Source organism: Lissotriton helveticus, chromosome 11, assembly GCF_964261635.1.
Source record: "Lissotriton helveticus chromosome 11, aLisHel1.1, whole genome shotgun sequence".
Classification (NCBI taxonomy): domain Eukaryota; kingdom Metazoa; phylum Chordata; class Amphibia; order Caudata; family Salamandridae; genus Lissotriton; species Lissotriton helveticus.
The window spans coordinates 862,296,908-862,313,768 of record NC_136072.1 but is presented as its reverse complement, the minus strand read 5'-3'; positions in this window follow the sequence as shown (position 1 = coordinate 862,313,768).

Genomic DNA, 16,861 nt, shown 5'->3' with positions numbered 1-16,861 from the left:
GTTCTAATAGCGGCCCAATCACCACCTAATTCAGCATTATGATTTTCCCTACGAATCCGTGCCCACAAGGCTTGTGGAACAACATTCCCAAACAACATATCGATATCGGCCAAATTCATAATACAGGCGTCAACTGTTTGAGACAACTCCATATAATATCCAGCTGGATTCCTACGAGGGTCCGGAAGAGTTTGTTTAAGCGCCAATACTTCAGACCTTTTCCAGGGTTCGTGGACCCATATACGCTGAAAATGAGCAGGGACAGCAGGCGGACCAACTACTGCGTCCCTCCATACGGGAGGAACTTCACGCATCGGATAATTCTTAATGCCTTTATTTTCGGCAGGATCAGTCTCGGAAAAGGATAAGGACAAGAACATTGTTCGAAACGCAATGAGTTTAGTTACTGCGTCTTCAACTTGTGGTCCTACAATAAAACCTTTATCGAAGTCGGCTTGCAAATTCAATAGTTCTGAAGGAACTGTATCTAACCCCATATCTTCCCAACCTTTAATAAGAGTTTGACACATGACATTAAAAACATATCTCTGTGTGGGCTCTACCCATTGGTGAAAAGAACTCCTAATATCTTCTATAGTCTAGTCCTCTCTCAATCCATTTACGAGCGAGGGAACGCAAAACTACCATCTCGTCTGTAAGAGGAAGCTGACAACGGGATTGTCGTCTAGAGAAAGCCAGAGACAGATTCAAAGACCCGAGGATGGGAGAAAAGTAATTCGAGACAGCCTCAGCCAGTCTCCTGTGTGATGTAGGGGAATCCCTCGAGAGAATGGGAGGTAATACAGATGCAGAAGGTGACAGAGACTGAAATGTAGCCATCTGAGAAACGAGAGTGGGAATTGGTAGAGGTGAGGGCTGAATTGTAGGCTGTAAAGGCAGAGCAGAAACAGGCAGGGAAGCATTAATGGGCTGAGCCGGTTGCTGAATAATCGGCAATTGAGCAACCAGTGGTTGAACGATAGGAGGAGGTAACAGAGGTGCATTAGGATTTTGGGCATAGGGCGGAGGTGAATTTAATAAACAAGACATTAGGGAGTCTTCTTCTAATTCCTTATTTTTATCTGAAGAGGAAGTAGGCAACACCGGATAGCATCTATCTATCGCCATGCGATGTTGTCTCTCTAATAATTCATTTGCACCATCTGCTTCATTAATTTTAAACTGTTGAGCAGCCTCTATAATTGACATATTTTGTGCTTTCTTATCCTTTTACGCTTGCTTAATTTCTTTCTATTTGGCTTCCTTACGCCAAAGGCGAAAAGAGTCAAACATTGCCGGCCGGGCTTTTCTTCTAAACAGAATCGTTTCCAAATTATCTAGTATGGCGGAATCAAAACTACCATGTTGGGGCCAACTCAAAACTCCACTATTTTTCGTGTAGCGGACCCATGTCTCGTTAAAGGTAATGGGGCCAATACCATGTTTAGAATAGAGCTCATAAGTGGGAGTTCCAACTGGAGGAATCGGACATGAATCTTCCAACTGGGAATCCCTTGTATAACCTAAACAACAAAGTCTTTTGAATTTACTCAGTCCAGGCATTGTTACTTCTCTAGACTGTTCACAAACAACAATGGGTATAAATCACTGAAACAGTACAAACGTACTTACCCCTTGGCTTCGGGTATTGCAATACCTGAATAAAACCCAAAAAACAAAACAAAACAAAGGATTGTGGGAGCGACCCACCAAATACTTAACTAAGGATCGTCCTACACCAGCGAAGGTCCTTCTATCGTCTCGCTTTACCAAACATCATCAGAAGGGTCCAAGGCAGGCCGACAGTCAGGGCAGCAGTCTTCAGTAGCCGTCTGAAAGGAGTAGCCGCGCTGTCAAAGACCTTTGGTCCACTTACGACATACAGGGGCCGATCACGTGGTGCGCGTCCTCCAGAATTTTCTTGTGGGGCTCCTCACGACCCTCGGGCTTAACCGCTACCTCTGAAGTCGCCCTACGTTGGGCGCCAGTTGGAGAACCGTAGCCTTAAGGCCCGGCGGCGCAGGGTACGCCTAAATCCCCGGGATTCACCTGCCTTGTCAAATACAGAGACACAGACTCTTCGTCTGGCGTAGGAGGTGGTATTTATTAGCTGCACAGTGGCTGCTAGTACAGTGGTCTTAGAAGTCGTCAGTATAACGAGGTTCAAAAGAGACTGCCACTTAACTCCGTGGCGCACAGGTTTATATACGGTACAATACAATGCAAAATACAATTACACAAGAGCATGCGACATAGGCAAACGTTATGGACAATGCTTCAAGTCTAAAAGGCAACTCAAGTTTCCCGGTATGTTTGTTATTCGACCCCTTGGGTAAATTACGAGTGAATCCACACAATTCAATTTACAAGTAGAGAAAACACAGCTGCATGTTGTAGAAGGACAATCATGAAACAGGAGAATGCATGAGACATGTAGCGAAGGACAGCAGATAAGATAACCTGGAGGAAAGAATGGTGTGAGCCAACAAATAGTCCGGACGGGGATTAATTTATTTATTTATTTATTTATGTATTCAAAGTTTTATATAGTGCGAACAAGATCCTTGCAGATATCAGAGCGCTTTACAGAAAGAAGGGGTAGGGACAACAGGAGGGTGATTAAGCAAACTATTGGGTACGATATAGTAGTCGGTAGTAGGTGAGTAGCATAATGGGATAGCAATCATGTACAGATATAATACCAATAAACAATCAGGTAACCAATAATACAAAACCGGTGTAAAGTCTTTGAACCAGCAACAATAGAGTTCAGGTGAACTTGGCCATAAGGATGGCTTTTACCTATACAGGCAAGCCTTTATTTAAAGGTTAATTGAAGTTAATGAAAGGAAGTGACCAGGTTTTCCACCACCACATCACTCCCCACCCATGCCCTGCTGGCATTGTTGCAGCCCTTGGTCACATAACAGATTAAACGTTGTAGCCCCTGGGGAAAATGGTAGAGTACCCATGGTTTAGACTCTTGCAGTGCTGCCTCGCCATATTCAGGTGAGGTGTGAATCAGGGCTGTAGAGCCCGAGCGAGCACACAGACCCTCTTCACATGCAAGGGAGGGAGAAGAAATAAGAATAATTAGACGAAATAAAGTGCTGTCCTGGTTTTTCCATCTCAAAGTATGATCACCCTAATTTAAGCTAGATGATAGACTATATCAAGGACACTAAATAAATGCTAAAATATAAACAGAGCTTTTAGCAGCAAGCTGCCTTCAGGAGTCTCGTCAAGAAATTCCAGAGTTCATAGCCCCAGTAATCATGTCTGAAAGCAAAAGCCAGTTTGTAAAAGGAGCTTATTTGTACAAATTCAGACTAAATCACGATCAATCAAGTAAAAGAAAGTATTGAGAAAAAACTTTTAATACAGTAGTCGTTTCTTAATGTGCTTTGAAGAGGTTGAGAGACAGATTAAAAAAGCCTCATATTAAAGTTGGGACGAACTGGGTAAACTGAACCCACCCAACTAGGGAGGCAACCAAAGTTTGAAATTAATATCCAAACTTTTCTACTGGCCTACTCCACAGGAACAGATTCCCTCATCACGATAAAAGGAGTGGTCTACAGCGGTTTCTGTAATTAGCAGGGTTTGTATAAACTCATTTAGTGACATGGAATATTCTAAAAGCAAAGATATGCACTTGTTTGGATTTCTTTCTCTGAAAAGATGGAAGACTTCAAAACTGAAAGTGCGACCATCTACCCTTTACAGGAAAACCCCAAGATGGTCTTCGTGCTACCGACCCAAATGAATTGGATGGGGAAATCACAGGAAAAAAGGCTGCCTTCACTTGTGTGCTCCATGTGCCCTTGCAAATCTTATAAAAAAATAAGAAGACCCACAATACAATTGATCCATTAAACAGAAAACAGGTGTTGTGAGGCCCCATACTGCATTCTGGAAATAATGCAAGCATTGAAGCCCTAATATAAATGCACAAGTCCACAGTCACTGGAAATAGGAACAAGAGCATGGGTGAGTTGTCAAACAGAAACAAACTTTTAAGGAAGAAACTCAAGAAGCAACTGTTATCCAAATACCTTGGTGGGACCAAATCATAGCGACAAGGCCCCCCCTTCACTCCCCACAAAAACAAAATGGAAACAACAAAACAAGGACACGAATGATGCTGTTGACCTTTGAGGCGATAAAGAGGTATGGTATAGAGGTGTTGGAGCAAATCATCATAGGATGAAGGGCTGGTAAAGCAGATCCACTTTGTTGGCCTAAAAAATAGGAAGGAAGGTAATGAAAACAAGATGCTGTGTGGATGTGAGGCTCTGGCATGCCCACATCCACAGCCAATCCAGTTGCTCAGAGCACTACAAGTATGTTGCTTAAGTCCACTGGAGCAGATGGATATACACCACACTTCTGAAGGACGAGACCGTACCTGCATTTTATGAAGACTCTTGCTATGTGGCATTTAAAGATACTACAGCATAGTGCCAGTATATCTTTGCTGTGGCCAATGAAACTAGGAGGCAAGAAAGAATCAGCTCAGACAGGAATTAGTGTACTCGGCCAGGCCCTGACACTCGTTAGTAAACATAAGCAAAGAAGCTACCTGACAACTGAATGCAGAAACGACAAAAACACTGCGTTCGCCGCGCTGCCTGAGTGAAAAAGTCAGATAATTAGTCTATTTCTAAGATCTTCATAGAAAATGGACTCAAGCAAGTCTGTGTCTTAGGCCTGCTTCTATTTTCACTTTATTTCTTGGATATATTTCCCCCCAAAACTGCGAAATTGATTGATCAGCTATTTGGCATAGCTGATGTTCTTTCTATTTGTTCACATACTCCAATTGGCCTTCAGCGCCCAGTCACTACATTGACAGATCTATTAAGTCTGCTCAGTTGTCTCAAAAATGTATTATTTTTGTGAATGTGCTATATCCAATGACAACTCAATGAGGGGTATGATTTATCAACGTCTGATGCAGAATCCTTCTAACTGCTTTCCATTCTCAGTCAGTGGCATCATCGCTTTACTTAGACCGCACAATTTACATCGGTTGAAAATTTTACTGAAAATGTCGAAACCCAATCACAAATATATAAACAGAAAAGGTTTGCTTGAGTCATTCTGAATGAGGGATTTGCTGAATGTCTCTAACTGTAAACAATCGAGGCACCTCATGGAATCTTACCTTCATCTTAGGCAACAGTACTGATCCAAACTTGGAAGCTGAAAAAAAAAAAAAATTAAGCTTCTGACTACTTTATATCTCCTTCCTGCAGTACGAAGGCACCTGGAATATTGCATGTCTTGGTTCTATATGTAGGCTGTGTAATTACTCTGATAAATCTTTAGAGCATGCGTTATGTCTCTGCCCTGGTTTGAGCGATATGCACCACAAATATTTGTTGCCAACTTTTAGGAAGCTCTCGCTGTGAACCATAAGAAAAACAGTATGGAATGTTTGTCTTTACAATCCAATTGCCTTATTGGGATATTGATCAAGATTTTGGACACATTTTACGAATAATTCAAATTTGCAATGGCCATAACCAGGGAGCCGAAACTGCGACCATTTAGACCTTTATAGCTGAACTTCATATGTTTTTTAATAACATTATTTTGCAGCTCACAACTGGAAGTCTGCTTTTATCTATGTTTGCATACATTTCAGGATTTTATTTAGCACAGCGTTGTGTATACTATTTTACACATATCACTGTTTGGTGACGTTGCAATTTTATTTACACTGTAGGCCATTTGTGATATTTTATCTGTTTATTTATTTTTTATTGTTCTGAATTTAAAAAGGTATGCAATAAAGTCACAGTACTACTACCACTCTATTATCTTTCCTTCCGGACTTTCACTAACCGCCCAGCGAAAGCAGATTCCCTTTGTCAGAAGCTCTTTCATTATCACAGTACATGGAAAGTGGCTACAAGGAGAAACACTCTCTTAAGTCTTTAAAGAAAGAGAGGAGATAGCATAGCATCAGGCTTCTGTGTGCTCTCTATAACATGGACAGAAATGTTGTTCGACATCCTGAGTAGTAAAACAGGAGACAGGTGCAGACTCACCACTATTTGGTTCATAGAGAACATTGTACATGAAAGGTATACAAGATATTTGAGCTCATGGCATGCTATGTCACACGACATAGCATAAAAAAACAAATTCAACTACTCTGTAAATCAATTTCCACCTTTCTGTATATATATCAGTACCTGAAATGTTTATAATTATCTTGCCCGTATCAGACGCAGAAGAAGAAAGTATCATATCAGTCAAATAAAATACAAGTTTGTGTGTGTGTGTACTGATTTCTGAGTGGGCCTCTGCTACATCACCTGCAGATAAGAGATTCTTCAACAGGTTTGTATGACTCCTTACACGTCCACCAGCCAAATTTGGTTTCCTCCAAAAAACGCCACAGTTTCTTTCAGGGATTTAGGAAATGTACTAGATGGGACTTCAATAATTTGGGATAATACAACAACATACTGCCTTCATTCCCCCATACACTAATATGTTTCCACTAAGCTCCTGAATACCCTCTCGGGTGATTAGTGCACTAAAAAAACAATATAACATAACAATATGCTAAAGCCGTAGACCACATTCTCAGTCTTTGAAACTGAAACAAAATACTTCTTTTAGCATTTTCATTCCATGTTTTTGGGCAGATGTTTTTTTTTTTAAATCTCTACATCGGGATCCTGCTACCCAGGCCACAGTGCATGTGGTCTGGGTCCCTTACAAATTTGCCAAATAGGTTAAAATTCCTGATTGGCACATTTAAATTATATAAACGTCTCTGGTGTATGGTACCCACTGTGCTCAGGACCTGTTAATTCAAGGTCACTGGTGGACTTCAGCTGTTATTGTGCCACCACTGACGTGATCAAGTAAAATGGGACTAGGACTGCCACAGCAGCCTAGTTGGGCAGTTTTAAAACTGCTATTTTTAACTGTCAAAATCACTGTTTTGTCAGGCCTAAACCTTCCTTTTAAAAAGTAGTGAGTCATCCATAATGTAGGCCTTACCAGCCCTTAGGCAGGGTGCATAATATTTAGAAGTAGAACGTGTATTCAATGTATTTAATGCCTTTACTGCAAACAAAAAGCCCTAAGCCCGTTTTCACTGTGGCAAAGTTGGCTATGCTGTAGACAATTCTAGGTTATTTTATTATAATATACTTAAACGCTCTTTTTTAGAGGTAGACACAATCAAAATTAATACCAAAGTTGAAGTTTAGCTATTTCATAAACCGTCTCTTTATAAAACACCTATTTTCCTGGATAACATCTCTAATAGCCTTTTACGTTAATCCCCAACTGTGACCTTGCAGCCGGCTGGTCTCCTGCTAGGAGGTGTGAATGGCTCTCAGAAAAGGGAACAAAAGGGTCTTAAATGGTAGGAAGTATTATTCCTCATAACAGGATGGCCTGGGTAAAGTGCCAACCAACTGCACAAGTTTTAAAGAGACATTTCCTGTCACAGGCAGCTGTAAATCACACCTAGGCCTGTTCTCTTTATTGTCCAGGTAGTCAGAATGGCACCACACACAGTCAAGGGAAAACATGTTTCAAAATTGGCTTGCAAGGGAGTTTATCGTTTCCCTAAACACACCTCAGCAGTGTGTCTAGAGCTCTGCCTAGGGGAAGAAAGGATGTGATCTGTTGGATTAGGCAAAACAATGGACTATGGGATTGTAAATAATGAAAAAATGGGGAGGGTTATCCCAGGCAACTTTTCCCTTTTGACCAGGATGTCTCCTGCACCCACAAGCTAGTGTCAGGCATACATGTGGCACCCCTGAATTACTTCTTCAGAAAACAACTGGACTTGTGGATGAAGGTCTGCACCTGCTGCTGAACCTGTGGACAGAAACCCAAAAGCCTGGACTTGCTCCCACTTGTCCCCAGGACGGGGAAGTGGATTCCAAGGGTCTGTTGCCTGAACTCCTATTAAGCTAAAAGGCTAGAAACAATGCAAGAAGACTACTTCTTCCAACAGCCCTGCTAATCAGTTACAAAGTGGAAAAGTTGGCTATGCTGTAGACAATTCTTGGTTAGTTTATTATTATAGCCTTATAGCCCGCCGTAGAGGGCTATACCGGCTATTAAAGGCCCTCTCCAGCGTTAAAGGCCCCAAGCCGAAGGAAGAGGGACTTTAATAGCGGTATAGCCTATCTACGAAGGGCTATAAGGCTATTAGAACATTCTGTAACTAGAGGACAGAATGTTCTAACAAAAAAAACAAAGCCTTTTGGGAGCGTGAGGGGATTGAAATCCCTCAGGTTCCCTGAAGCCTTTGTTCACAGCGAAAGCTGTGAACAAAGAAACATTGGAATGTTGGTGCTCCAGGCTTATACCAGCCATTATAAGCCCAGAGCACTCCATTGTTTTCAATAGAGCTCCCAACATTCCAATGTTCTAATATATACTTAAACGCTCTTTTTTAGAGGTATACAAAATCAAAATTAATGCCAAAGTTGAAGTTTAGCTATTTCATAAACCATCTCTTTATAAAGCCCCTATTTTCCTGGGTATCATCTCTAATATTGGCATATCAAGAGGGAGAGAGGACTAGAAAGCTAGTCCATAACCCCTGGGGTTTATATGTTTATCAACAAGGACTAGCTGGGTGTGACCATATTATAGGACTCTGAACTGTTTTGTCAGCAGGCACCTATTAGGTTTTTGTGAAGCCCTCACCCACCAACCTAGTTGGTGGCATGCTTCATCATGGGGCCCACCCAGTGACACCTAATGTGTCCTGGGTGTGCTTCGATGCCTGATAACAGCGGAGCAGGTATTTTTCTAATAGTGCAGTGTGGTGAATTGTGCAATGAAATTAAAACAGCTAAACGGTGGTCCCAGTACCCGAGGGTGAATAAAATTTTAATAGCCTGGGCCTCCGTTAGCGGTCAAAAACAAGGCAGGTGGATGTTGCGGTGGCAAGTTTATGACCTCCTACATCCAGTTTGGGTCGACAGGTTTCAGCCAGTGCCTTTGGTTATGCTGGCTTTCCACAGGACCATAAATAGTGCAAGTGTAGGTTAAAAATAAGTGAGTGTTATCAGACTATGTGTCGTACTCACTAAGGTGCTCTAAGTGTAAAGCAGAGATATACTTAAAGAGACAGGTATTATTCAAAAATTACAATAGAGAAAAAGGATTTAACAAAATAAGTTAAATTTTTTTAATTGAAACATAAATAATCAAACCTATATAAATGTAGAGCATACCAAGAAACAAAATCAAAATCAGTGAAGAAAGTAGTTTGCATTTAGGGCCTCATTTGTGAGGTTTTGCTGTAGGGCAGCACAGTAGGCCTTCCTTCTGCAATTCCCTACGGCAAAAGAAAAGGGCATAAATGCACCGTAACTATAAGATATGGCGCATTCTTGTCATTTTCCCCTGCACCCGTACACAATGAGCTGCAATCACAAGAGGCTTTCTCTGTGTACTGCAAAAGGCAACACACATAGAAAAAGGAAAAACGCAGAGAAATAAAGATATTTCTCCGCGTTGTGCTTGTGCCTCCCTTACACCTCCCCTTGGAAGGCGTAAGTTTTTGGCAATGCCTCAGATTACCGATTTCTCGTAAATCTGGGGCAGTGTCAAATAGCCATGGATGTTGCTGGGACGCCCTCATTGCATGCAGAAAACTGCGTTAAAGGGGACCATATTTAAAAGGCAGCATTAAGCTAAAAAAAGTGGCATAGTGCTGCATCGTAAATATGGAGCATGCTCCTGCGCCACTGAACGTCACAAAAAGTTACATTCCAGCAGCGTAAGGGGCCTCATAAATGATGCCCCTAATATACAAAAGTAAAACAAAGTATAAAATGTAAACTTTAATTTGGCATTAACAAATAAATAAAAACACACCCAGTAGATAACATGGTAGGAAAATATTGTTAAATAAACACAAATATGTTAAAGTGACAAAGCTTGGTTTCTACTCTTTATATTTGAACAATGATATTAAATAAGGAACGGTAATTTAAAAAAATGTAACCTTTCAGCAGCATCGGCAAATAAAGACCACACACAGAAAAATAACTATGCAAACCCAAAAGATGATAAAATGAAAAGTGTTCAAATCTTTTTCATGAATACAAAAAGCTTACACCAGCAACTGATTGTGATTTGTAAAGCACTAGGAAAATCTTGAAAATGTGTCATTGAGATTTAGATGTTTAAGTCAAAACCCCCCAAAAAGGTTATTGGGTGTCAATTATGTTCACTTTTTGTACAGAAATTTTGCACGCCGATCTTTAAGAGTGACAAACTTCTCTATAGTACCATATTAAAGTCTGGAATGTCTCTGATAAGTTCCTTTTCTATAGACAACATGGCCAATGCATTCAGACAAGTCTCTATCATTGTGTTCCTTAAGAATGTTTTTATTCTCTTTAGAGTTGAAAAACACTGCTCGGGCTCTGCTGTGGTCTTCGGTGTGGTGATCAGAATCTTCAACATATTCATAGTTTCTGAAAATGGTTCTTGTAGATTGTTTTCAACAAATAAACCAAATAAAGGAATGGCACCAGTAGCTCTTCGAAATTCATGCCTCCCATATATGATCGATAGATCAGAGTTCAATTTTTCTTTGTTTAGCATAGAATATGCCTTTATAGTTTCGTTGAGTATTTGATTTGGAAATGATCTGTCATGTCTGTCAAAGTGGCCACTTTAGTGTCTCCAACTTCTTTGGCATCTTGGACCAAGACCTTTAAATCAGTTCTGTGGCTTGAAAACCTAGATTCCACTGGCAGTCTAGCATCTAGATTGTCAATAGATGCCCTTACATTGGTGATGTGGCTGACAAAAGCTGTTGTTGCTCTTTGTACATATAAGGCATCTATGTCTCTCTTTTGTAGTTTGTTATACAAAATGTCCACATGGAGCATTATGTCATGAAATAAAAAAAGGAAGAAAAGAAACTCCCTGTCTTCCAATGTTCTGATGAATCCATGGGCCTTGCGTACAGCTACTGATTCAAAATGACTGCTACTTTCAATGGCCCTAAAGCATTTTTTTAAGTGTTCTCTGTACTCATAGATCATATTGACAGTGCGTATGTGAAAATTCCAGCGAGTTGGAGCCCCTTTTGGAAGTCTTCTATAAACTATGTCCTGAAGAACTTCAGTCGTTTTTGGAGATCATGAGAAAATAGCAGGAAAGCCACCACAATAGCAAAAATGTGTTTACATTTGGGAGCCTTGATACTGCTTGCTCCATAATCATATTAAGTTGATGAGCATAGCAATACACATAATGTGCATTGGGGTACACATCTCTAACTTTTTTCTGGACTCCCCAGAGCCGCCTGATGGAGCAAGGATTCGCACATGAAGCGACTTGCTTGTATTCATGACCCTCGAATAACGTTAATAAAGTAACCAACATGTTTGTTTTACTAATTTTGCATATTTTACATCAACATTGGGTGTCCGAGTGACGCTTGCTTATGTGTTCACTAATCATAATACGCTTGCATCTAAGATGGCTGCTGCTACGCGAGGGTTTCTATTGCACATGCGTCTGTCATACTCACGTGACATGACGTATTCGTTGTTTTGGAGGGAATCTGCCGCTTCTGCGCACTAGTGTTAATATGGCTGCTCTATGTTCTCACATGCGAGAAGCTTGCACTGCTGCTTTCGCCAAGCTGTTCGTTCTGCCTAACCCTAATGCTATAGTTAAAATTAGGATAATGGGTATAGAGTAGAAATACATGGTATAAAGTGTAGTAATTTATTCTGTGTTCTAAAACTTTTTTTTATCCATTTCATGTTGCACTTTGAAAACTGGCCTGGCTTGTAACGCTGTACTCAATATTTGTTGAAACTGCGACTGCGCGAAAATCTCAAGTCTCTGAAACAGTGACCTTTGGACTATAGCCAAGGAACTGTCTGACCAGAAGATGCTCCTGGGAACATGGACTTGTGAACCCAAATTTATACAATGTTAAACAATGTATTTGTCAATAGAACATCCATTGTTGGGTGGAATAAAACCTCATGAGAACCTGAATTTGATGGGCGGGAACGAAAATTTGCATAAGAGATGGTAAAAGTCTCAAATTTGGTGTGGTGTGACGACCTCCCCTCCTCTTTTGTCCAATCAAAATTGGGGATCCTTACACTTGCAACTTTGGGGGGTGTCACACTGACTTGGAAAATAGTATAACTAGTGTAGGTTTAGCCAGAGAAATTGTCCGACTTGTCCGAATAGCTGACCTGTCACTGACCCAACGCACTCAATAGGTGATCAAGAACAGAGGTGCAGCGGAGCACTCTGTCAGAAGATTCACTGACCCAATCGGGGTCCGGGAAGCTGAGGTGCTGGCAAAGCGCTTTGTCGGTGAATTCGATAACCCAATCGGGGGTTTGGCTGATTACTTGCAGAGAGGGAGTAGCGCAGGCGTTGCAACTGAACAACGGGTGCTGGTCTTAACCTTTGGTGGTCCTGTCCTGATTCAGATCTGCACCTGCTGGCCTACTGGCAACTGCAACTTTTGGGGTTTCTGTCCTTAACTGACCCGTGGACAAGGTTGGTCTTCACAACGTTCTAGGTAAATATAAATCTGTGTGGGTATCCTCATTATATTTCGGTGTGTCCTTTTCTTTACCTTCCCTAAATCGACAAAGGCTTTGATTGCATATGTTCCATTTTCTTACCTTCCCTATAGTTATATGCTCCAATTGTTTTCGTGATTGCATATTATATTCCCTTTTCATACCCACCCTTTGATAATTGCTTAAAGCTGTGCTATTTAGCATGTTCCTTCTCTTTACCCTTCCTTAGACAAATTTTGTAAGTCTTTTTTAAATTTAAATAGCATGTTCCTTGTTCTTACCTTCCCTTTACATTGCTAAATGATTGGCATAATATATCTTTTGCATAGTTATACATTATTTATGATTTTCGTTATTGAGAGTCTTATTGTGTTAAATCTTTGGATCATGACCATTTATGAAGTTTAGATAAAGAGTTTAAAACGTTCCAGAGTCTGTGGTCATTATATGAGTGCATATGTTATTTGCTACCTAATTTAAACTAACTCCCTGATCCAATAGGTTACAGGTACCAGTGATAAGGATTGGTAAGTCAATGGTATAGGACCTACTAGGTAAAATATCTGGTAGTTAGAGCGTAGGTTACCTGATTGAAGAAATGTGTAAATGATTATGGGTACAGGTGAGTATGGTAAATTTATAGTTGGGTGACCTGCGTGCTCTATCACCGCCACTCATCACACTAGCTCCATCATAGCTTTGAGCAATTACTTTTGTTTGTCTCTGGTCTCTGGGAAAACATTATAAAGTTCCCTGAAGCAAAGTTGTGGCAATTGTATGAGCAGATGAATCTTTTAGATGATAAAAACAAAAGAATCTCTCAACAACTGTATTGCTGCCATCAACATAGTGGAAAAGCAGTACAGACTGAGTCTATGTGGATACATTAGTAGTATCATCCGCCTGAATAGTCACAAATTTAGAGCTTCATAGCTGCTGTATTATGACGTCACTTGTTAGGTCCAACATACAGTCCAGGAGTTCATTCTGGATGGTTTTGGAAGTGCCTTTAAAACAGTTGCTGATTTTAAGTGAGTGTCCATTCCACTGTCTAAGCTGGCAACAAAATCAACTAGGCCTCTAAAGATTCCTTTATTTGAAGAGCCTTCCTGCTCATCATGACCACGTAATGCCAACTCAAAAGTGCCACATAAAAGCACACAGTCAATCAATTTAGATAAAATGTACCTGTTTTTATCAACTTCTAGGTAATGGTTTCTTATTCCAATGCGATATCTGTCATCCAGCTGTGAAGCAATATTCATTCTTCTAAACATGGCAAGCTTTATTGCGCTATCTAGATGAGATTTACATGCCTTGTGCTTCTTTATTTTTTCAGGGAGATGCTTTAAATCTGTAACTCCTGTTTTTGTCCATGGTACTTAACCACCAAACAGTAAGCAGGGAAAGCAGAACAGTGAATTTTTAGTAGGCTAGCAGTAAAGCACACTTTCTTTGTATACCAGGTAGAAGTGAATTTTCTAGTGTAATATGTTCCACAATCTTTTGTAGACTGTTCAAGCTTGATTTCAGGCAAATCAGGTCCTAAAATTTTGATCTGCATTTCCTCTTCTTCTTTCAGCCTAAAAAATGGTGTGAGGAGTAGCTGGTCAACTGTATTCATTTTGTATAACAGAAAATGAGCTAACGATTCGAGAGGCGTGATGGAGTAGAGCAGTGCTTTGAGTCTTGTAGTGAGGTTGGCTGGCCTTTCCGCCAGCTACTGGGTCAATCGATGGCCCCTGTGAATAAGTAAAAATGAGGTATAAGTTTTGACTCCAGATAGTGCAGAAGCAAAAATGAGTTGTAAGATAATAATGCACAGTATAAAAAGTAGTGAGTAGTGCAACATGGGAATTTTATGAACCAGGCAATGCAGAATGGTCCTAAAGGTCAATGGCTTTTTATCAAAGTCTCCGAAGTCTGCCAGAAAGGCTTGACAGACATGTTATTGAAATACTGCAAGGTGGAGTTTAAACAGTTGCCCCATTCTTATATCAGATGCATGTTATGTTAATGAAATCCATTTTAACTATAAAAACAGACCTCCTTACGATGATGGCTTGACTTAGAAGCATTTATCTGATTATCACACTGGCAACATCTGCCTCACCGGCCATGAAATGGTGACATTTTAGACCGGGACATTGATCACTGTTTGCCTTTTCACGAACCCTGGCCGGTGAACTCCGCTCTGCTTGCGGAGTTTCCTGCACTCTGCGTTACGCAGAGATCGCGGAGTTCTGAAAAACTCCGCTTCACGGAGCTCGCAGCGAGATTTTTCCTCATTCGTGATCACCAACATCGAGTTGGTGAGTGTGAGTGTGGGAAAAAAAACTCCCAGCGAGATTTCTCAATGCGAGGGGGTCAGGTTTCATATTGCGATTGTTCGCCTATGCTCGCGACCGCTCGCGTTGAGGAACTGCCAATTCGCGTTGAGGAAGCTGTCACTTGAGTAAAAATCGATTTGTGCAGCAGAAAAGGTAAGCTTGTGCTGTGCATGGTGCTGTTCGCAATGATTGCACAGTGCGGACAAGCATCCGGCACTGTGCAATCACCGCTAACAACATTTTTCGACCATGCTCCGCTGCTTGCAGAGCTCCGCGTAGTGCAACAGAGTTTTTTTTGCTCTTCGCAAAGTGCAACTCCGTGAACTTTGCCCAGCGTTACTTTTCACACACAATGCCTGTTTTGTTGCAAATGCATCCTTGCTGGCTGCTCCTGCCCATCAACAGAGCTTGTATTTGAAAAGGCATATGTCTTACTTTACACTGCTGAACTAGAAGAATGTTTGATTCGGAGTTTAATCATTCATAGGGGTGCATCATAATCACATGTAGAGAGCACCCGCATATAATTCTGTTTCATGTAAATGTGTGTTAGAAATGTAAACCATGTTAATTCATTTACATGCCATGTTTTAGCAATTATCTAGATGATGAACGAAATAATATAGGCAATAGATGTGACGGCTGGAATTACTCATCTGAAGAAACCCATGTTACATTCATAATGTTTTAGTTGTTGTTTAATACTAATGCTTCATTTTAGTTTGATAATCCGCATTAGCAGAATTATAATATAGTTTCCCAAGCTGAATTTATGTAACATGAATGCTTGAAATTCGTTCTTATGTTACCTCAAGTTGTAGGCCTGAAGTACCAGTCCATGGTACCACATTACCCAGTCCTTTCCATCATTCCACTCCAGTACCAATGACATCACCCACATCATAATTATACCCTGGAGCTGGATAAAGCCTCAACCATTACCTTGATATCATGTAACCTCCGCCCCCCAACCTGTGTAATAACTATGAGGGTGCCATCTCCCTTGGCCAGCACTACCTGCATACTTCAAAGGCACATGCACGGCCGAACAAGTAGAAGGGAACCCAAAGCTTGCACACTACCAGAAATATTTCAAATTTCGAAATATCTCCCTCCAAGTGGAATGGTTTAGCATTTGTCAGATCGTCTCTGTAAAACTTTGACAAATTTAGTGTCCTTTTCTCAGGCTTGTGCAACAGACCAGAAGCCTCATGTTCCTCAGTTCCTTAGCTAGTATGTCACTGACTGTCACTGGTGCAATCTACACCCACTCTCGCCCCCACAGCTACCTGTGTCACTCCAGTACTGAGGTCAACACACACAGTACTGCCAGAGCAGCAGTGCAGTCCTACTGTGTCTAAGGCAGTGTCAACCGCACAAGACTCTTCAAATCTGCCTAATTCTGCCCTGCAGCTCCTCCACTAATTGAGTACTAAGGCCACCTTACACAGTACTGTCAGGGAATTTCAGTTGTGCCAAGCACCACCCATTTCAGCAATAACAACCCTACTAATCACCACTACATATCAAGTTTCCATTGCACCCCCTAACTATTTGAGTACGGAGATCCTCATACACATCTCTTCGAGTTCACTTCAGTCTTAAAATGTAGGCCTGCTATTCCAGTACCGTGATCCAGATGCGCATCCTGCCAGTACACTTCAGTCCTACCGTGCAGGTCCAACTATTCAAGTACTGAGAGATCCACATAAACATCTCTGCCAGTACACTTCAGTCCTACCCTGTAGGCGCAGCTATTCGAGTACTGTGACTCAAAGACATGTCTACCAGTAAGTAAACTTTAGTCCTACCCTGTATGCCCAGTTATCCGAGTACTGAGATCCTCATACACATCTTGGTCAGAATACTTAAACTCTTGTCTGCAGCACCCGATTATTCAAGTACCGAGATACCCATACAACCTCTGCTACTCTGAGTGGCACCTCATGCACTGCAGTG